Here is a 23043-nt window from a genome sequence, read left to right as displayed (position 1 = left end):
GTGCTTCCTCTTCTGGGTCGCATGTAATAGCACAACCCCCCCCCACCGCCTGTGGCTATTAGTGTGTTTAAGTGTAGCCTTGAGGTCCCCAAATGTGCCACTGATCTCTGGACCTTGATGTACACTTGGAAATAAATCTGAGGGCTGGATGTCGCCCGGGTGAGGGGACAGGTGTCACGAGAGTAGCAGTGGGCTCTGCCTGTGGACTGTGGAGTAGATGTCCAGGGAGGGGGCAGCACTGGGTTACCCCTCTTCTGTGACCTGCTTCATTGAGAGGACCGAAGCACCACCCTGTCCTGGCTAACCTGCCGCTCTGGTCCACTGGTGGGCAGTGTAGACCAGCTGGGAGGGGACCACTCTCATAACCAGAATGCTGTAGGTTTGAATCCAGGGTTTGATGCCGCTGAAGCCTTGGGCCTGGAGCTTAACACCAACCATATCAATGAGGATCCAATACTATACTGTACATGGGTCTATATCACTCAGAGAAATTGCCAAGAGTTCACTGCCATCTACTTCCACTATCAATCTTGCCTCCACCAAAATCTATCCCAACCCCCTCCTACCCCCACCACCCCCACTCCGACCTTCAGCCCCTCCCCCACAGTAAGGTAAAAGAGGGGGGAAAGCAATGCAAATAAATTGAAAGCAAGTGGAAAATAAGATTATTATTCCCTCAACATCATCTTACAGCCCTCTGACCTGGATTCTTGCTGAATCCTGATGCAAATGCACACTAAACTCGGATTGTCCCAAACGTTGGGGGCTATAGCCAGCTGGGCTTTTCCACCTTCCTCAACTGTCATCTTTTGGCCCGGCCTCGTCTGGCCTGGCCCAGACTGACTCTTGTCAGCATACCTTAGCATGTATCCAGGTAGCGTTAGCTTTTAATAATTCCCATCTGTGGGAATTTGAGAATGGGTGTGACATTCACATTGCAAATCAGAATTATTCCCACAGTCCAACGCTCCATTTAATCAAAGGTGAATCAAGGGTCAGTTACACTTGCTTGCAGACTCAAATCCCCACCCAGACCAGTTACATGTATTATGTGTAAACATCATTCCATCCACCAGCACATGGGAGCTGTCCTTATGAGGCGCTGTGTCTCTATTTTCTTATGCCCCTTGTCTTTCTTTCCTCTAAACCACACCAGGAATGCCGCCCTGAGTAACACTGACATGTAGATTTCTTTATTTATAATGGATCATTTATAATCATCCATTTGTACAGTTGGATATGTACTGAGACAACTATGAGGTACGTATCATGCATGAGCAACTATGAGTTAAGTATCTAAGAGGGTACATCAGCAGTGCCCCAGCAGGGAATTGAACCAGCAAACCTTCAGTTTTGAGTCCTACTCCTTACTACTATACCACACTGCTTCATCCTCTGCTCACTCTTTACTCTTTACCTAATGCTTTCTAAGTCAGTAAAACACATCTTTTCCAGATGTACTCACACTTGCAGTTGATTACTCACTAGAAAATAATTACTATATTACTACATATTATAGTACTATACACTGGTGTACATAGCGACGGTGCAACAGGTGCAGTGCACCGGGGCCCAGAAGCTGTCAGGGGCCCATGTAGGAAGGCGATTTTTGCTGCTTTACTATTGTAGGTGGGCCCTCTCGCACATTCACTGTTTCACACAGTCTTCAAAGTAACCATTCAACGGTATCACTAAAATTACTTGTAATTGTGATAGCTATATATACCACCTTCCCACCTTGTGTATAACACTAACGGTTTTGAGTCATAGCCTATTTTTCTGAGTGGTTGTGTGTGTCCGTGCACACACAGGTGTGCGCTTGTGTTTGGGACAGGGGGCAGGGGATGGGGGGAATGGCGGGGCAAGAAAAAAATACTTGCACCGGGGCAAGTATATTATCAAAATAAACAGTACCAATCCATCTTTTAACAAAACTTTGCATTCCAAAGCAAGGGATTGTCACTGAACAATGTAACAATGTAACAATGTCCTGCTTCACAGGACGCAATACTGGGAATCCGAACCCTGACAGTGCAGTACTGAGTATAACAGCGCAATACAGAGAATCCAAATCACAACAGCAGAATACTGAGAAGCCTTACAGATAAGCTCAAAAATGGAATTCAAAAAGAAAACCAGTGATGTGATGACAAAGGACAAATGTATGACTCGAATGAGTTGACTTTTATAAACTCCGCCTTTGTCATATTGGTGGCTGAACCAGGGATGCAGACGATTACAAAATTATCAGTCAGCAACACCAGAAACAAAATGTGCACATGACAAGCTAGAGAACATTTCTTCAGACTGAAAATGTATCATACATAGGGTATATGACCAATTGGAAAAGGGGAGGAGTCTGGGACGGCCGTGTAGCTCCCCGGGAAAATTAAGAGAGTTCCCTGAACTTTTTTGATGTAACACTCCTACAAGCAAAACCAGCTCCAAACCACCTGTCCCATGGTTTGGATGTAACAGGAGAGAGGAGGAAGGCCATCATCCATGGCCCCCATGAGAAAATGTTTTCTTTTGAGATCAAAATAAAAGGATCTGTGTGAAAGCACTGTCCTTAGCGCCATTTATCTGATAAATCTTTGTCTTAATACCTCACAAAAAAGCAGGGCTTGTAACCAGAAGGTTGCTGGTTCAAATCCCTGACAGGGCACTGCTGTTCTACCCTTGGGGTATTTATCCCAGAATTGCTTTAGTAAATACCCAGCTGTATAAATGGCTAAAATGTAACCTATATAAGTTCCTCTGGATAAGCGTGTCTGCTAAATAACAGTAATGTCATGCAATGTAAAAAAAAAAAAAACTGCTGCTGCAAGTGATTGAACTGCTGCTCACAACCTCTGCTGAAGGATAAAGGGGCCGTGGTCTGTACTTTAAAAAGTCAGGGCCTTTGTGGCCGCAACTGGTTTATAACACCAACGCGGAGCATCCCGCCTTTGTACGGGGGCCAGGACCAGGGCAGTGGGAACGCATCCCACCCCGAATCTGCACAACCATCCGTCTTCTATGCAGCCCCCCCCCCCCCCCCCCCACTCCACCCCACCACCACCCCGCTCCCACCCTCACGGCCATCTCCGCCGTATTAAAGAGCCCTCGGGTTAATGTCCTGGAAAATTGCCGGCGTGTTTATTGGGGGAGGCCAGCTAAATGAAAGGAAAACACAGGGAGGGTGAAAAAAGGACGACAAAAATATCTGGAGGGGTGAAAGGCTGGGGGGGGGTGGGGGGTGGGTGGCGCAAAGACAAGGCTAAACCCTCAAACTTTTATCATGTGACCTCGATAAAAGGCATCACTCCCCCCCCCCCCCCCCCCCCCCGACACGACGCCAGAGACTGCACGGTAGCCCTGCAGAGTGCGTTTCCCTGAAGCTGTCCTTACCGCTATAACTTGCCGACGTCCTGGTGGAGACGGCAGTGAGGTATGAGTGTAGGTTTCAGGAGGGGTGCTGAGAAGGCTCCGCATAAACAGTGACCCAGAGCCAAAGGTGAGAAGGTTATCCTCAAATCATCTCACTCAGATTTTGTCTGCAGTGAAGGTTTGAGCCACCTGCTCAGGAATAAAATGTCACATAGTCTTCAGGCGGCATTCAGATAGCCGTTTGCACTGTCCTTGTTTTAAACCTAAAGCCACTCCCCTGGTTTGTACGACATCAGACCAATCAAGGAGTCCTGACACCTTTATGAGTGTGGGAGACTAATTAGCTGCCTCTTCCCAGGGTCGGTGTGGAAGTCACACTGAGACAGCTGGCCAGCACCGGACTCCTGTCCCTGGGTCAGATGTGTGGCAGCCCTCATGGCCACCCAACTGCTCTGGGTCCACTGAGACGCGCAGAATTAATAGCCCAGCCTGAGGCTGAGCTGATCCTGAGTCAGTGTCGTGTGGACATTTGTATTTCTCCACGGGGGTAGGGAAAAAAAGGTCTAGGTTTGAGAGTGTAGAATGACTTTGTCACAGAGTGAGTTTACAGAAGTGTTTTCTTTCATAAGCAAGTCATTAATAACTTGTTCAAAAATATTACCTTGTGGTGAATATGAAATTATGCACATCGACAGAGATAAATAACAACAAATTACATTGTATGCTTGCTGTGGATGAAAGTATGATGGACCACATTCTTGTGTCATACAGAGGCGAGGCAGGCGTATAGACCTAAGGCAGATGTGCAGAGCTAGTGGAAAACATTCAGACTGGAGGCAGGAAAACAGAGCCAAGGAAGACAGACTGAAGATTATATCAAAATATAATACCGGGACTGTAATTTATTCCTGATTTTAAGGCAGCCTCACTTATATCATAACTTACACAACATTTTTTCATAATTGAAAATAAACAAATTGGAATAAATGGAATAAATGAAGTCTTTTTTTTAGTTTATTTTTGCGTGAAGTCTATTTCCTCTTTGTGTGGCTGTCCTGGACTCCCCCCCCACCCCACCCCACCCCAGGGTCTCTAAATCAAACATCAGGCATTGACACCAGCAGGCTAAACTCTCACAATGTCCTCCGCAGCGCCCTGGGGGTCAAAATGTTTTTAGTCTCAGAAGTCTCTTAACGCGCAGATGTTACTGTAACGCAGGCCAGGAAACAGGGGACCCAAACAGCACCTCTGACCTCGCCTGTCAGCTGATCCGGGATCGGCCCTTTGAAATGGACTCCCGGCTCCTATAAATTACCGAATTTTCCCACTGCTCCCCCCTCTCACATTCATCCTGCGTCGCCCAGCTCTTCTGCGGGGCAGGGCCCACGGTCAAGGAATGGCACTTGCGCCGTTTCAGAGAGTCCGACCTCTGGCCGGGGGGAGGTCGGAGGTCGGAGGACCAGGTCACACCCCTCTTTATGGCTCTGTCTCCGGAGGCCATCCCTGAAAGGAGACCCCTGGACAACAAAAGCCGTCAGCGAACACAGGCCCCAGCGTTCCAAACATAACGGCCGCAACTGCCAGTCCCAAGAACTCCGCTTTCCAATGGAGGAACTGGTGGGGGGTGGGGTCTTAAAGGAAGGGAGGGGGGGGGGGGGCAATAGGGGGGTCTTAAAAGAACGCTGAAGAAAGGATAGGAGAAGAGGAAAGCATAGAAAAGACAACATAATGACCCGAGGGCCAGCTTCCTTCTCAACGGCCTCCTATCTGTTGCATGTAAACAAACTCTTATTCCTTTAATCTCTTTTATTTAACCTTTGAACAGGAGCTCCAGTTCAGGCTGTTAAATCCTTTTAAAGTTTTATCTCCCGCTCTAGTACTCGATAATGGTGCAGTTTTGATCATTTATAAAAGACTGAAGTTTTGTGTGTGTGTGTGTACCTCTTTGTAACAAGCCTGTAAATTCGCGGGAGAGATACAGATTCTTGAAACTCCCCTTTTTTTCTGGTGCATGGCAGATGAGGTCAATGACATCAGCTCCTCTCACACCCTCTGAAGAGGCGGCTGTTGTTGACTCCCCTCCTCTTCTGAGAGAGCAAATCCCGAATCCCGAGCCACACCATCACCCCAAAACACCAACTACATCACATCTGGAAAATCACAGGGTGAAATATTTCTGCAACCAAACACACAATGTAATGGCAATTTGTAATGGCAATGCAAAAAAAAGAAGTTTGTGTTTTGTAGAGGTTATTTATCACATCACAAGGGGCATGTCGAGTGCCGGTTTTTTTAAACATGCCCTCCATCTCTCCTCCACTTTCCATGGTCTTTGCCATCTCATTTGACCCTTGTAAAACTGTATCAGTAAACTAATAGCCGGGCAGCCCTCCAGTCCTCCACTGTCTGTCTGTCTCTCTCTCCCTCTCTCTCTCTCTCCCTCTCTCTCTCCCTCTCCCTCTCTCTCCCTCTCTCTGTCTCTCTCTCTCTCTCTCCCTCTCTCCCTCTCTCCCTCTCTCTCTCTCTCTCTCTCTCTCCCTCTCCCTCTCTCTCCCTCTCTCTGTCTCTCTCTCTCTCTCTCTCTCTCTCTCTCTCTCCCCCCGTTAATGTCTTGCAGATTCCAGTGGTCCAACCAGCAGTGCACATCTCCAGAAAATGGCAGCGGGGGTCAAAGGTCACCCCAGGGGGCCCCCAGTGGGTGAAAGGTTGAATAACTTGAAGGAAAGTAGTAACGGTTTCAGAAAGAAGATGTTTAACAGGTTTAGACTTCTCCCAGCTTTTTTTTTTTTTTTTTATTTGAGTTTGCCAAATACTCCCAGCTTTGTCAGGTCACTGTGGGACTCTGAGTGGCAGCAGCCTGATTGCCAACATCAGGCCACTGTTCCTCACCAGGATCCACTGCGACAACAGTGGCCCGCCCAATGAAGTCCATGAACCTGGCCACTCCAGGCCAAATATGTCTCTACTTACACAGTCCAGAGCTTGGTTCAGTCTTTCCTACAAAGCAATTCAGTGTGGTTTAATGACTAAATAAAACCCAGGGAGAGCATTTGGTTGGACATCCCAAACGTTTATGAAATGAACCTAATAACAATGTTTTACTATGCATACTGGTCACAAAGCACTGAGCGCTTTCCTGGGGCAGTTCACTTTCAAACGCTTCGCTGACATTTTCCAGAAGAAATTAATTCAAGCTCCAATTAGTAACACATGTCCAAACAAGATTTTAAAGTAAACGACCAAATTTTTTTTCAAAGAACAGCTCTTAAAATAATGAAAATGTGAAACATAAAAAGATATAACATTTCTCTGCTTATTTGCTTTGGCAACATGATTTTTTTCCTAGAGGTGTAAACCATTTCTGACTGTACCATAGTTACAATTTCCTTTGGCTGTTTCAAGCAGCAAAGACAAAAAAACAACAATAAAATTCAATCTAAACTGTCCATATAATATATTTTACTTAATAATGATGGCTTTGAAATTGCTAAGTATGAAGTTGGAGTCTCTACCTTTAAGGAAACCATATGTTGTCTTTTGGTGGATTTTTTTTTTTTTTTTTTTTGGTGAGGGGATGGGGAGCCCTGATTGCTCAGGGGAGCAGGTCGCCGCTTTCATGGGGTTCAAAACGCAGGTGTGCGGAGCGGAACGTACACTTTTCTCTCAAATTTGCTACTGAGGGCTGGGAGAAGGGGCAGCGAAATTAGCAGAATTACTGGTTGATTTTAACCAGATGATTGCTGCAGTGAGACACCGGAGAGCTTTCATTAGGGACACTAATTTACAAGCCTATCCCCGCATTCCTCCCAAACCGCTTTCTCCACAAGGCCCAGGAATGACTGCCACGGTCTTAAAGAGCACACGAACGGACCAGCATTTGGGGAGAACTGCTCGCAGTGCGCCTCAAGCGAGGGCTTGTGGTAGTCTCCAAGAGGTTGCGTTACATTCAATTATTGTCATTCAGCAGACGCTGTTATCCAGAGTGACTTATACGGTGGCATGAAAAGTTGCACAAACAGGACGGCACTAACCACAGATGAGCAAGCATCAGTGCCAGACATGGTGCTGAGATCACAAATGTGTGCCCAGATTGACATGTCAGTGCAAAGCAGTGTGTACAACTATGCATACAAGTGATACAAATGGAATTATGCAGTGACCAATAAAAATTATGAATTAATAAATAAATACAAATTAATACATAAATAATTTAATTTTAATTTTGTATTTGTATTAATTTAATACAAAATTTTAATACATAGTCATCAACTTCACTGTTTATATTTGTCTAAGAAACAAATTTGAAGATTTTAAGCATAAATCAAAATGTCTTTGAATGCATGTTTCCCATTATCTTAATCAGGTCTGTCTACTTGCATAAAAACACTGAAATACTCTTCCACATGTATGATTACATATGAGATACAAAAAATTATGCTTGGACAGGGGGGGTTGAGGTGCAGCCCAAAGAGGTTGTTCTCAATGACATCTACGTATGTGAAGATGAATTTCCAAAGATGAGGTGATAGATGTTATTTTACCTCAAGTAATAGCCTCTAATGAGCTCGTTCTGAGAGGTGAATATTCCTTCTGAAGTTCCCTGTTGACCTCATAAACCGACTGATCTGTATAAGTGTCTCAGGTCATCCATAGCACCAGTGGGCATTTACACGAAAATATAACTGGACCCTCAAGTTAATATGTGTCTTACACTGGATGCAGCACATGCAACAAGATCGTTACACTCACCTTCAGGCTTGTTTTTGAAATCCTGGTTGAAATTCAAACACAAGCCTTTTTATGTATTTACGTATTTTACAATTAATTATTTTTTTACAACTTTGCATATATAGATATATTTGGCTGTGGAATTATGATATTCTCTATTTTAAAAAAGGTAACTGTAGAAATTGTGAAAATAAGATTTCATGTAATACTGTACGCGTCAGGTGACTATTACTACTAACACTTATCTTTCGAACAATTTACAGGTTTGCATGTTAATATAAAACACTGATTAAATATATTCAGATATTTTTTAGATTAAATGGGATTGTTTAATCTTTAGTTATGCACATCCACCTTCTGATGATGGCTCATCAGTGTTAACTGAGTTACAAAAAATAGCTTTTTTCCTCATTTTCCAAGTGCAGTCGTTGATTTACTGTGAGTTTCAACGGCAGGTCAGTCTAGTTTTTTTGCTGAGGTTGTCAGGCTTCAATAATGGGGAAGTGTGGACAGACCTTTCACGAGTGTGATCTAACTAGAGCCATCTAACCAATCCGTGAACATTGAGAGGTTAGGGGCCGGGTCAAAATGTTTAAGCCAAGGTGAAGAGGGAGCATTAAAGTGCTTCACTCTGGCGTCTGGTCCTGGAGCGATGGGACTATCCTGGGATCAGTTCAGATGGACAATTCAACAGGATAAGGTTGATGTTAGTGTACTGGGATCAGTTCAGATGGAACATGTTAAGTTCAATGCACTAAGTGGACCATCTGACACTTTCTTGGGAAAAAAAAAAAAACAGAAAGACTGATAATATTACTTTGATCCTATTCCCTAAAATCAATGACTCACTAGTGGTAACTGAGTTACACCACCCAATGTGCAGCCACCATGAAGTTGTTTCAGGTCAAGTAATGTATCGAGAGATGGCAATTGATGTCCTTGACATTTCAAGAGGAAAATGATACAGTGTATTGTTAGGTGGCAAAGTCACTATGATCACTAATTAACGCTCTCCTCCTGGCCCCAGATATGAGAATGAACATGAATTATAATCTTAGTCTTTCCTTACGCTACTCTTGTGATTGTATAAATACACACCTCTGACCTACTTGTATAGTTGCTTCTCTCATTTGTGACAGAAATCTACATATAAATTATGGTTAAACTCATTGATCAGTGAAGTAATCAGCTGTGGCTTGTGTGAGTGTGAATACTGGGAATCTCAGTGGCAGGCATTGATTTTTTTTCAAGAGCAAGAGATGTTAGAGGATGGTTGTGTAAATAGCATGGCGTTGGCCTCTATTGTGTAACCTCAATGCTCTCTCTCTCTCTCTCTCTCTCTCTCTCTCTCTCTCTCTCTCTTTCATTTATATGTGTGTAGAGACTAGAGGTACTTCTGTCATTACTCCATGAATTAGGGTATCGCTTGCAGCATAACTTTCTTAAATTCTTGTTTTCTAAAGTAAACCCAGCCATGGCCTTGATGCAAATTTCACAACATATGTGACAACTATTTGTCCTTCCTCGTAACCATGGAGAGTGATCAGGCACCTCATTGGTCAAAATTGCAACCAGCGTCCAAACAGAATTCGCTGGGAGATGGAGGTCTGGTAAACTTTGTAATACCCTTTCTACCCCCCCCCCCATTAATTTGCCAGAACAATAAATCACGTCTCAACAACTGTTGTCTTGGGGATGACCTTTGACCTCCCGCAAAAAATGTTCAACTGGGCTAATGTGGATTGTAAAATGTGGGCAGCTATGTAAACACAGTAAGCGGTGGGGGAGAAGGAGAGAGGGGCGACTGTGACCCCCAAATCAAGGAATCCCTCAGAAGTGTAGAAATCAAAATGTTGGGTTGAATTTCATCAATCCAATTAAGGCTGGCCTAACTAATGGCCACAAGCATTTATGTTTGTTTTGCATTTCAAGCATGTTTGGGGAAGGTTTTTCCTTTTACTTGTGTGTGTAGCTGGTGCACATGGTTTATGTTCATTCCTCTATCGATAACCGTCAGTTTGAAAACATTCATGTATGGTGTTGTGTGTTTGAAGGGGACTGTAGTGTGTGTGACTAAAATCATGTTAAATGTGAATAATGAAAGGCTTCGTTTAAAATTCTGACAGACCTTTTCACTTCTCACAAGGAGAAAGTCAACTGAAGAAAAAGACCAGACACAGACAGGCAAGCTCTCAAGGAAAGGTCTTATCTGTGTCTGGAGAGCAGTGCAACTTGGGGAAAAAATTGAGTTTGGGGTCAAACCAGTGAAGATGTGTTTCTGAAAAAAAAAAAAAAAAGAAAAAAACAGTGGCGGAGGAGATGGATGGGGGTCAAATCTGACAGTTTCCAAGACTGTTTTTTCCTGGCAACAAAAACTACAAGTTAGCCACGCCCAAGTCCCGCCTCAGCATTTCTCAGTAACAGTTCCCAGTACGCAGCTGTCTGGCTTGTAAACTTGTAAACATAATTTGGATGTAAATTGTCTTCTTGTTTGCTTATTCAAAGCCCCAAGCGACTGTCATTGAGTAACAAAGAGGAGTGCTGTATCTGGGAGAGAAAGCTTTTTTTTATTTCTTTTGTTTTATTGTTTCATTTTTTATTTTTATGATTGCCTGTCTTTTTTGTGTGATCAAAATTTGTATTACATTTTGGATACGGCAAAAACAGACCAAGCAGAATTTAAAAGAACAGATCACCATAACCTCAAATGTCATACCATGTTATAAAACTGTATATAAAATCACAACCCCTACCCATATGGTAATGAAATATATTGCACTATATTGAGAAATATATTCAGCTATATTGCTAATATAATTTAAGTATATAAATGAAAAGCAGGAATAAACTAGAAATCTGTTCTAATTGATAGTATTTGGAAGGTATTCATACAATAACTTTTTAGCGCAAGCTCTGGAGTGTTCTACCGCTCCAGAATTGCTTTATGATTAGCTGTCTTTAAAAAAAATAATAATAAAATAAGCTCTGTGAGTTTGTATGTGTTTTTATTTTTAATAACATGTTACATTTGTGTTATTAGCATTAACAGCAACTATTTCCTTCTTCTATTATTATTATTATTATTATTATTATTATTATTATTATTATTATTTGCCTTTGCTGCATCACAACTATGCTTCAGTCTTGTCCCTGAGTCACATATAGTCACTAGTTGTTCCCCAGTGGCACAACAAAAATATCAATTACAAAGTTACTAAAAGGGGTACAGAGGGGGAGGATTTTTGTCCTAAATGTGTGCTTATCACTTCCAGTTCATGCACACCTCAAGAGCAAGGAGCTCACAGGTCACAAAGGAATAACACCAGCCCTCCATTGGAGAGTCTAAACAGGCAGAGAGAAGTCTGAAAGGAGATCACACTGATGATCCAAGTGAATACACACCACCATATTTTCACAGGCAGAGAGAAGTCTGAAAGGAGATCACACTGATGATCCAAGTGAATACACACCACCATATTTTCACAGGCAGAGAGAAGTCTGAAAGGAGATCACACTGATGATCCAGGTGAATACACACCACCGTATTTTCACAGGCAGGGGGACTGTGTAGCTTTCAAAGAAGTTTCAGGATCACATATGAACAGACAAAAAAAATACAGCAACTATATTTTGCGTCAGTCCTTATCAGATGGGTACACATATTGAAACTTGTCAGTGTGCAGCAGGAAATGGTTTAATGTCTAATTTCAGATTAGCACAAGTTAACTTGTGATGATGCTTGAGTGTATTGTGCATGCATTCACTGGTCTGGGAGAGCTGTTAGCCTGGTCTGACACTGCTGCATGCATAACTGAATGGATACACTTCTGTTCTCTTGTGCTGGAAGTTGCTCTGGATGAGAGCGTCTGCTGATCCAGCTGGTTTCCATTTGACTCCTTGATGAAGGCAATGGAAAACCACCAGGAGCCTGAACTGACAGTACCAGCCTGGTTCCAGCTATCCACTTACTGTACAACACCACTGTTCTGAGAACAGTGACTCCTGTTCTGAACTGTATGTCTCCAGCCTGGAAGCTAACAGGGGGTAATGCCCAGCTAAAAAGACAACATGAAGGCAGCCTCTACTGAGATCCAATAAGGAGGCATTAAAAATCCATTCATTAAAGCCCAGATGAACTTCCAGAGAGCTCAGAGCTCCTACCCGCTGAAGATAATGAATTGGCTTTAAATTGACCCTGAAATTGTGTCCAGCAGTGATGACAACAGGTTTCATGCTGGGACTGTACACATTAAAGATAAAGGGAGGGGGAGAGAGGGAGAAAGAGGGAGAAAGAGGGAGAGAAAGAGAAAGGGAGAGAGAGAGGGAGAGAGAGAGAGGGGGAGAAAGAGGGAGAGAAAAAAGAGAAAGAGAGATAGGAGAGAGAGGGGAGAGAAAGACTGTATACATCAGTGTGTATGTGAGAGATTGTTTTAGGTTTTGTGTGTGTATGAGTTAGAGAGTGATTGTGTGTGTGTGTGTGTGTGTGTGTGTGTGTGTGTGCGTTGGCAAAGAGACACTTGTGTGATCCATGTTAAGCATCTTGACTGAAGGCACCATGACAGTGCCCTCTTGGACACCTGCCTCTCCATAGTGAGCCCACACTGCAACCTGGGATACACATGTCCACAGTGTCTGCACAGAAAAAAGTGACAACTACCAGACCAGCTAGATGTAAGATGCGCATTTTACATCCAGTTCATTATTATTTTCATATTAGTTATTCATAGATTTTAGTAATTATATTAGATTTTGATCATGAATTATATATTTTTTAATCCAGTCAGAAAGTGTGATACAACAGTAACTTGCAATTGTCTAAAAGGCAATCCAGAGCCATATTGTCCAATTAAAAGGCAAATCCCTACCTGTAACTCACAGCATAAATCACAGTCACAAAAACTTGCTTTCAGCAATCATTAACTAATTCAGTCAGCAGTTCTTCTGATTAGGCCAGAGTGCAGTGCTCTTACTTTTATTATTAGTTATTCTATGCTTCACATGATGTTGTACTAATGTTGTTACTATTTTCTTTGAAATTCCGCAGTGCTGCAGGTGATGAAAGGTTGTTGAAGGGGGTGTGTTCAGAGACCCTGTCACCCTGCATCCATCCTCCAATCCCAGTGCTCAGGCCAGGGCTCATCCCCACCTACCTGCCCACTGACCACACCCCTTCTGGGTGTGGCTCTGAAGCCTACACCCACAAACACACAGTCTCACTAGTCCCTGTAATGGGATTACTGAGCTGGGGGATCAGTGCGATATGCTCACCCTGGGAGGAGATAGGCTGTAAGACATTCAACCTACATGGTGGCATCAGCCCAACACACACTGAGACACTCCTAAATTATACATTATGCATCATTCTATCTACCTCAGCAGAGGAGTAAAATCAAATAAGCACATTCCATATTGCATAGAGAGTATGCATTTATCTTACCACTGTGCTTCTCAACATAACTCAGTTGCATGAGAATAAATTGTGAAAATAGAGGCCTGTGCATTGATCTAGCAGTGTTGCTAAATTTAAACAAAAATAATACACTGTAGCACAGGTATAATAGAACTACCAGGGCAGCTAAATAGATCAATAATCTGGAACACAGGTGTAATAGAACTACCAATGCTACTATAGAATGCTTTGCAGCACAGGTACTGAAGTGATGCAGAATCCTCATGGCAACAGGTCGTCCTGATTTTCTGGAGAGTCCTTTCCCAGGCCCGTGCAAAAGGTCATCATGCACACCGCGATTATGTTGCCAAGCACCCCCCCCCCCCCCCCCCCCCGAGGCTTAAAGATATCCATCAATCCTTTTATTAATTTTCAGACTTCATAGGTCAGCCTGTATACATCCTAGTGCAGTGGGACTGTGGTGTTCAGGGGGGGCGAGGGGGTTAAGGGGGAGAGGCCGGGTAGGGGGGTAGGGGGTGGGGGTGGGGTGGCACGCCGGCCGCATTGAGGTTAAACGGAGCTCTGGCCTAAGTAGATGATGACTGCTGGGTCTTTGCGGTAAGAGGCAGAAGATCTAATTACGCTACGGTCTCAGACACATGTGGCGGTCACTGGGGTTGAGCTCCAGTTCTAAACATTACAAATGGGATCCTGGGTAGTCCAGATTAACACCTTCCTGTCAGGAGAGCTAAGTTATCTGCTGCACGCTGCGACATGTCACTGTTAAACGGTTTTACATACCGGTGTAGGTTACAGATAACTGTTTTGTTTTATATTACCAGTGGGATAGGCTACTGGTAATTGTTTGTGGGCTATTGTAAGTCGTTTTATGTGCCGGTTTAAGATACTGTTAACTGTTTTACTCACTGGTACGGGCTACTGTTAACTAAATTTGTTGACTTTGGGACCCATAGAGTCCATGGTTTATGGGAAAATTCTTCAGCTGTGTCTGTTACAATGACAATATCTGAATTTAGATTTGTATGTTTTGTTGTACAGGGTATAGTTACCTGAGCTATTTTACGGAATATCAAACCTTCATTTAAAAAAAAAAAAAACCCGAAAAAATCTGATTTCTGCAGGACAGGAGTGATGTGGCACTCGGGAGAGTGGGGGGGCCTCAGAGGTGAGACAAGGGCCTCGAATCACAAACAGCTGCACACCTTCCATCTCTGGGGGGCTCTGGGGGGGGGGCAATCAAATCTGGCACAGGGGATCAGGGAGGGGCAGGCGGAGCTCGCTGCTGCTTTTTTTTCTCCTTTTTTTTCGGTCTGCCTTTGATTGTCCTTGGACATCTGCCTGCCCTCCCCCCCGTCTGGAATGTGCCTCAGCTGTCTGAGGCGAGTGCCGGAGACTGTGTGATGTGTGGCCCCTGTGCCGGCCCGGGACCCGCTCCGTCGGGGGGCTGGGGGGCGAGGAGTGACGTGCAGACCGCTGCGTAGCACTGCCCTGGGAACGACAGCCAGCTCCTCTGAGGAGGGCAGGGAAATGTATATTATAGAGGTTAACCATCTGCCCTCACACTGTAATTGGCTTAATTTGTCTAGCAACTGGATTTACGGAGGGAAACAGGCCTAATACCCAGTGCAAAAGTTCAGCTGCGGATGAGGGGATTGTGAGTGAGTGTGTGTGTGTGTGTGTGTGTGTGTGTGTGTGTGTGTCTATGTGTGTGTGTGTGCGTGCGTGCGTGCGTGCGTGCGTGCATGTGTGTGTGTGTGCACATGTGTGTGTGTGTGTGTGTGTGTGTGTGTGTGTGTGCATATGTGTGTGTGTGTGTGTGTGTGTGTGTGTGTATGCGTGTGCATGCCTGTGTTTGTGAGTGTGTTTGTGTATGCGCATACATGTACATGTGTGTGTTCATTTGTGTGTTTGTATATACACCTGCGTGTGTGCGTGTGTCTGTGCTTGATAACTTTTCTCAGCTGCTCTTTGGCAGTAACTCACCTACAGATGAACTGACACAAATACATGTACATGCACATACACAAACACACTCACAGTGACTGGGATATGTGTCAAAGTATAATTACATACAATACACACATATATTTGCATGAATAAATATATTAAATAAATAAATATATTTGTGAAACCTTGTTTATTGTTAATTGTTATTTTGACTTTCAAGTCATGTTCTTACCTAACAAAGTTATTCTTGCAGTAACACATCTTTTACGTCCTTGTTTCAGTTTGTGGTGGTACAAAAAGACATCTGAGCCTTTTGACAGCTGTGTTGTCAATGCAATGACTGTCTTTCCACTCCTTAACAATGTTGTCCTTAGGTCATCATCTTCCAGTCCTGGGTTTGTCTATTAAAGATGAGCCTTCTCTGTACTCTTGCAGCTGATAGACTTTAATTTTAAAGTAGTTTTTCTGGCTACGCCACAGAGCAATGTAAAAATAGAGCACCAGAAACACATGGGGCCAAAAAAAATTAAGGGGAGTGATATCTATATTACAGTAAGATGCTAACGTGTGCCTCCAGCCTACAGTAGCTCATACAGTGGTCTGACATGAGGATCAGAGAACACACGGCTTACTGTGTTACCTGCATATTCAGCAAGCCCTGGCACGTTTCGGGCTAAAGAACTTCCTCAGGCAACTCGTATTCAGTCTGTGGTACATTCTGTGATTCCACATCAGAGGACCTATTAGCTACTGTAGTCCTGCACCGCACTTTAGTGATTAATAGCTCACTATTACACTGTAGCTGCTCCCTTCGTGATTGCTGGGTAAGACAGTAAAAGAGTGATGTAATAAATGTTTCAAACAGAAGCAAAGAACTTGGCAGAGAGAAAAAGAGTCTGAGTGAAAATAAAATGTATGAAATGTAAAATTTATAAAAAGATATCTACAGATACTCACAAGTGGAGTGGAGTGGAGTGGCTGTACGTCTAAATCTTCAGTTTACTTTGTCTGGGTTGTGTGCAGGTTGTTGCCTCCTGCCAAATTACTTCTGCAAGAACAATGCCGTCCTTAATCAATACAAGCAGAGTGTTTGTTTATTATTTTGGTATTGTCAGTCATCCTTTTTTAATTATTGTTTTATTATTTCCATAAACAAAAAAATATATTGTTTGTTTGGTTTTTATTGTTGTTTTGTTTTGTGTTGTTTTGTTTGATATTTTGTTCTGCACAATTCAGTCTACACTTTGAAAAACAAAAGTGATAAACATTCACACAAGAAGGAAAAAAAGTAAATCATTCTAATACACATTATGTTTGGGAAATATTCTGTAAGGCTTCAGATTAGTCCCGCAAAGGATTCTGCTCTGTCAGGTAAATCATCAACAAAGATGGTGCACACTGTCAAATGCGCACAGCAGATCAGGTGTTATAGATCGAACCCAGCGAGTTCATAGACAGCGCTCCCAAGAGCCAAGCATCTATATGGTGATTGGTTTAATGGTTCCTTTTTATTCCTCAGACCAGCTTGAGTGTCATTAACCCACAACAACAATCACATCAAGTTTTCAGTGAGTCTCATCCTCTGAGGTACCAGCAGGATGTGACCTCACTTAACAGCATTTGGAAACATGCAATAAAATGAAGTTAAAAAAGTGCTGATGATATGTGATTTTACTCTAAAGGGACTACCACTCGTATTTTAAATGTTTGGGCGTTTTGTATGTATCCTGAAAATGTCATCTGCAAAACCAAAAAATAAGGATTGTTAAGGTGTACTTTGGTAGCGCTCAGTTACAACTTCTGTTTTTCTGTCTGCATTTATTGGACAGACGTTCTTTCAAGGGCCCAGTTTTATTGTGAGGAACTAAACTAAACATAAATATCCCATTACTTAATGCATGCCTTCTGCAAAATCAGTTATTATAATGCTCACAGGTACTAACCTGGTAATGCATTTTCCAGTTTGTTTGTTTATCACAAAGAGCAGGATTGTGGTCATGTTTAAATGTTATTTAAACGGTGTATATTCTTAATGATTTCCCATAGTTTTCTAGGCTGTCCAGTTTCAGGTTAGCACAAGTAAACTTCTGTTGATGCTTGAATGGTGTTGCACATGCTCTTACTGGTCTGAGAGTCTTGTTGGCCTGGCCTGACACTGTTGCTAATATAACTTTGATGGATACACTTCTGTTCTCTTGTGCTGGACGTCTCTCTGGATAAGAGTATCTGCTAAATGCATGTAATGTAATATGTTACACTATTTTTTTGTCTCAGAACTGAACTTAGAAGTACATTTTAAAACAGTGATTTTAAAGTCTATATTTATTACCTGTTTACTCCCAGACTACAAGCGGTTTACAAAGAATTTTAATTGATTTTCAAAGGTGAATATCTTAACCTGGTGATGTATAATGATTCAAATGCACTATAAAGTCATTATTAACATTTTACTAGAGTACCGGATATCATTGTGGCATCATAACTTTTTTTTCTTTTACAATATTCTTGACAGGTGATCCTATCCATGGTCACTGAGATATCTTTTATATTATTCAATATAATATACAGTTATATGTAATGCCATTTTACATATTGTTACAGGTTATGTTTATACAGCTGAAGTGAGAGTATGTTGCTGCTGGGTGCATTGCAGTGACCTGTTCCCCACCCTTCCCCTGGCCACCCACAGACTCCCCCCCCCCCCCCCCAAAGGAGCCCGGTTGGTTCGCCCTGAGCGTGGCGTGGAGGGGGCAGGGTGGGGCCGCACGGTTGGGTAAACTCACAGGGGTGTGGATGTGCCGAGGACGGGAAGTCCCCTCACGCCATAAAGAATGCTTTGAAATATGTTCTTTAAGCAAAGGAAAGGTTAAGACGCGAGTGCCCCAACTCATCTAAGCTTTTAGCTAAAGTAGACAAGGGGATTACCGCTAACATGCGCTAGATCCTCCTGCTGAGGAGACGCGCTCGCAAACATGCGCGCGCGGTGTTGAGTGCGGAAAGCTGGAATCTGACGTTCTTGTCTGTTTATTTGAAAGGGGGGATTAGTCGCAGAACGCAGGCGTTTAGCGAGCGGGCCTTTTAACCTTTTTTGAAGGTATGTCGGTTTTGAGACGCTGGTCCCTCCCACGATTTAGCATTCGGATGGTTTGAGTTTCACAAATTAAGTTGTTTTGCACGTTGTGATGCATCCTCGCAGGTAAACTTTGTATTGAAGTTGACGCCCCCACCCCCTTGCCCCAATTCAGACAGACATTTTAATCAAACACGGACTAACGCTATTGTTGATTATTGATTCCAAGAAGGCTATTATTATTATTATTATTATTATTATTATTATTATTATTATTATTATTATTATTATCATCATCATCATCATCATCATTATTGTGCATATGAAACAGACAAACAGTAAAATCTCTCTTTCTCTTTCTCGGTCTGTTTTCTTTTGTACATTACAACTTGAAAACAGCGCACTTTCCTCGGAAGCAAGCCCATTAGCCGCGTTTTGTTGTTTAAAGACTAATCAGAAAACTAACTAGTCCCAGGCTACTTGCCTCAGCCCCAACGCGTAAGAGCTCCCAGATGTTGCGCGGGGCGGGGAGTTCGATTGTTTTTACGATGGTGAATCTCTTCTCTCCACACACATACACGGGCGGCTATCAGGGGGAACCGGGAGTTACGGTTTTCTGAAGTCAGACAGGCGCGAAAGGCCCTCGGCAGCAAATTACCGCTCCCTCTAGACCTGCCGCAGCTCGAGAGCTCGCGGCGCGGCTCTCCGGCGGTAACCCGCCTCCGATCGATCGGTTGTTGTTGCAGCTGTGCTCTGTTTGATGGTTTATTTAAGCGGTCCCACATGCTTGTCGGGGGAAGGCAGCTGAATACATAAAGCGAGGGGCTCAGAGCCGCTCCGCGGACCTGATAGGAGTGGATGGAATAATAAAACCCAAACGGGTTCGTCCCGAAATCTCGGGGAATCAGCAGAGTTACCGGTCACTAGCCATGATCCGACACATGTGGAGAGATAGAGAGGGAAAGAGCAAACATTGATGATGAGGAGAGAGAGTGATAGAGCGAGGAACAGGAGAGAGTGAAGAGATAGATGAGAGAAAGAGGGAAGAGGTGAGTGCGTGTGGTTGAAATAGGGTTTGGGGGGGGGGGGGTCTCCAGTAAACTAAACCGCACGTGTTCACATCGGGCTGCTCTGTCAAAGCCTGTTCCACTTAAGGGACTGCACTTCTTCAAAAGTGACATGTGCACGAACATAAAACGGAGACATTCGAATGAACAGTGAAAAGCTGGAGCACCATCCCTGAGCGCGGGACCCAGGGCTGCTCGGAAGAATACTGTGCTTACAAAGTTTCAATGACCGTTTGAACTGCACCGAGGCTACCGAAAGATGCTCACCACAGCCACGGCAAACTAAGAGAAAAGGAATGCTGTATTTCCAGAGAATTTTACTCATCTGTTATATTTTGGATATGATTCTTAATTGTTTCATTTAATTATGAGGCTTCGATGTTTACAATGCAGTCCATGAATGTATGGTTCACACATATCAGACTAATTATTAAACCCAGAGGCTATATTGGCTGAATGGTCACACGACCCCTATAAATACGAGAGAGTTCAAGCAAAGCCCCAGACGCTTTAACAACACATTCAGGTCCCTCACAGCAGCAATGCCCTCCTGTCAAACGCGTCTTGGGCTTCCTACTGAAATGTACGCATGCCTGACAATTCAGTAAATCATTTCATTTCGGCAGCGCGGGGACGGGTCTGTTTGAGGAGGAGCTGGTAAATATTTGCGGAGTGATTCGCCCGCTGAACACAACGCCTTACAACCCGTCGCGGCGATGGGCTCCGCATGTAATGGCGATGTAAACACAAAAAGGTCTTTTCTGAGGAGCAATGAGGCACAGACAGGAAAAAAACAAACGCTAGAGCAATAACAGAGGAAAGGGCTTTCGAATACATTAGAGTAGGTGAGTTAAGCAAGCAATACAATTCACGAGGCGGAATTTCGCTAGGCTGTTAGGCCACGATAGTCCGCCCTCAACTAGGAATTTTAAGTGTTAAATTTTGGATTGAATATTTGCCGCAATTAGGCTAGCACTTCGTACATGTGCACAAGTTTTTTTTCTTTTCATAACTAAGGCATTTCTTTGTTACATTCCTCACACTTTTTTTTTCTTTTACTTAAATGTAAATATAAATATCGAGTGTTGTGTAAGTGCCAAAACAGTAAGACGTGGTAAAATTTCTCGTTAAAAATATAAGGCTAAAACGCAAAGCTTGAGTGTTAAATTTAATCTTAAATCTGAAACAAGGCCACAGAGTGGTATGTACACTGGTCTCTAACTATGCGTCCCAGCCTCTCTAACAGACAGTAAAATCCTCGGGGATGGTCCGGTACATCGCTCACTTGACAAATTCAGAGCAGCTGCTTTCCTTCAATCCAGTGACACCGAGACACTAGAGCTGTTCATCGGTTAAACTGAGCCACCCTTTTACGAAGAGGTCACTGAGCATCAAACCCCGAACCTTTCCATTCTCCCTGTTTCCTTCCCACGAGCCACAGGCAAGGCTATGTCACTCACTTCCTCCTCCCACAGGAAGTGACTTGAACCATGAAAAATCACTGAGCGCTAGAATCGGAGTTACTGAGTCTTCCTTATGCAGCCATATAATGCTAAATGAAGCACAGCTTGGAAATTTATCAAAACGTCTGCAACCATTACTTGGCACCCAAAGGTTACTGATAGCCTAAGCATTTGCGATTCTTTACCGTCGTGTTTTGTTAAGTGCTACACAAAAACTATATAACAACAAAGCTTTCTTTTACACTCAAAGGTCACAGCATTAGTTCATGGTCATTCATAACCGTTTCTGAAACCTGACGCATTTGATGCATGGTATGTTGCTGCACGGTTTTTGAACTGATGTACGTAATAGCAAAGTGTTGTGTAAACAACAATTAGACCGATATGAAGTTGTGATATTGTAAAACAGTGATGAGATAAATAAAAACATAAATACTTTAAGAAAAAAAATAAACATAAGTACTTAAATACAATTTATGTGAGCTGGGCCATCCAGCGTTCAGAACATACGTCCTTCAGTAATTAATCTGTGGGAGACACATGCAGACGCTAGTTAAAAACCATCTCCTGTTGACTGTTGGTGTTAAGATGGAGTTTCAGATCAGTTATGTTTACGGACGAACACCAACTGCGGTATGAGGTAATCCGAGCTGTTTTGTGGGATGTAAATCCACATATGTTGACCGAATATTATATCTCGATCGTTAAAACAAATACCGTGGTTTTTTATTTATTTATTTGACTGGAATGTGTTTTTCATCATTATGCACTGCGTTCCAAGTATTTAAATGTCGCATACACTAGTTCAATTTAGAATCTATAAAAAAAAAGAACACTATACGCTTTGTTTCGAAACTGCGTATAAAATGTAACGTTCATTTCAAATAAAACTATAATGGCAAATACTTTGGCCAAATGAAACGCACTGGCAAGCAGGACTGCGTTTCCCCTCCGCGTTCAGTTGTCAAACAGGCTTTATTTAGCTTTTGGAAACAACAAAAGGTAAGTTCTGCTCTGCAGCCAGATGCTCTTGCATTCGGGATATTTCTGGAAGCCCCTCTGAGACCCAACCTGCCCCAGAAAACGCTGCGGGCTAAAAAATATTATCAGAGTGCGTCTGTTTACACTGCCCTCGGGTTCAGCGCAAGGAAACAAAGGGGAAAGGAGAAGGCTTTCTGTGCGAGAGGCCTCGGTCGCAACGCAGCCAAACCGGTTCCCTCTTCTCCGAGAACACTGATCTTCGCCGTATCTCTGAGTGCAAACAGCTTCAAAGCAAACTGCGAACGCGCATCTCCTTCGGAATCGATGCCGGAGTCGGCGTCGGCCATGTTTTGTTATGTTGGATCATCTATACCTTCTCTCGTCTTCGTTTCAAAATGTACAAAAATCTGCTAAATTTGCAAACAAAGCTGTCTCTTTTTTTTCATCATCATTTCGCCTTATTTGCAGAGGAATTATCAGAGGCGGTTGAAGTAGCTCATACTCACGAATGCTGAAAGGAAAAAAGCTCTGCACACCAAGAATTAGAACCTAAAACCTTCTGGTTACACATCCAGTACACCATAACCTTTTCAGTTCCAGATTCAAAACAGTAGGGTGTAACACGAAAATAACTGGCAAATGGGGTTGAATTTACTGCATGATCCCTCCCTGGTGCTAGAGCAAAATAAGTCATGGTTGCTCCCACCTGAACTACCTCTGATCTTGAGTCCTAAGGTTGCAGGCTTTAATGTCACAGGTGGAGTATGTCCCAGTACAGAGGTGCATCAGCGCCATCACTGTGAGAAAGGGTACAGAGAGGATCGCTGGAGAAACACGTGACCTGAGTTGTGGCCCAGATTAAATCTAACTGCAAAGTACCATGTCCTTGAAGTCTTTTGACTTTTATGGAAATTTTGCTGTTTTTATTTATTTATTTTGGTTCTGCACAACAGTCTGTTCCTTTCAGCCGTCCCCAGGCTCCGCTCGTGCTCAAGTGTTGAAAGCAGC

The sequence above is a fragment of the Megalops cyprinoides genome, chromosome 8 (assembly GCF_013368585.1).
Source record: "Megalops cyprinoides isolate fMegCyp1 chromosome 8, fMegCyp1.pri, whole genome shotgun sequence".
NCBI lineage: Eukaryota > Metazoa > Chordata > Actinopteri > Elopiformes > Megalopidae > Megalops > Megalops cyprinoides.
Note: the sequence above shows the minus strand (reverse complement) of the source record.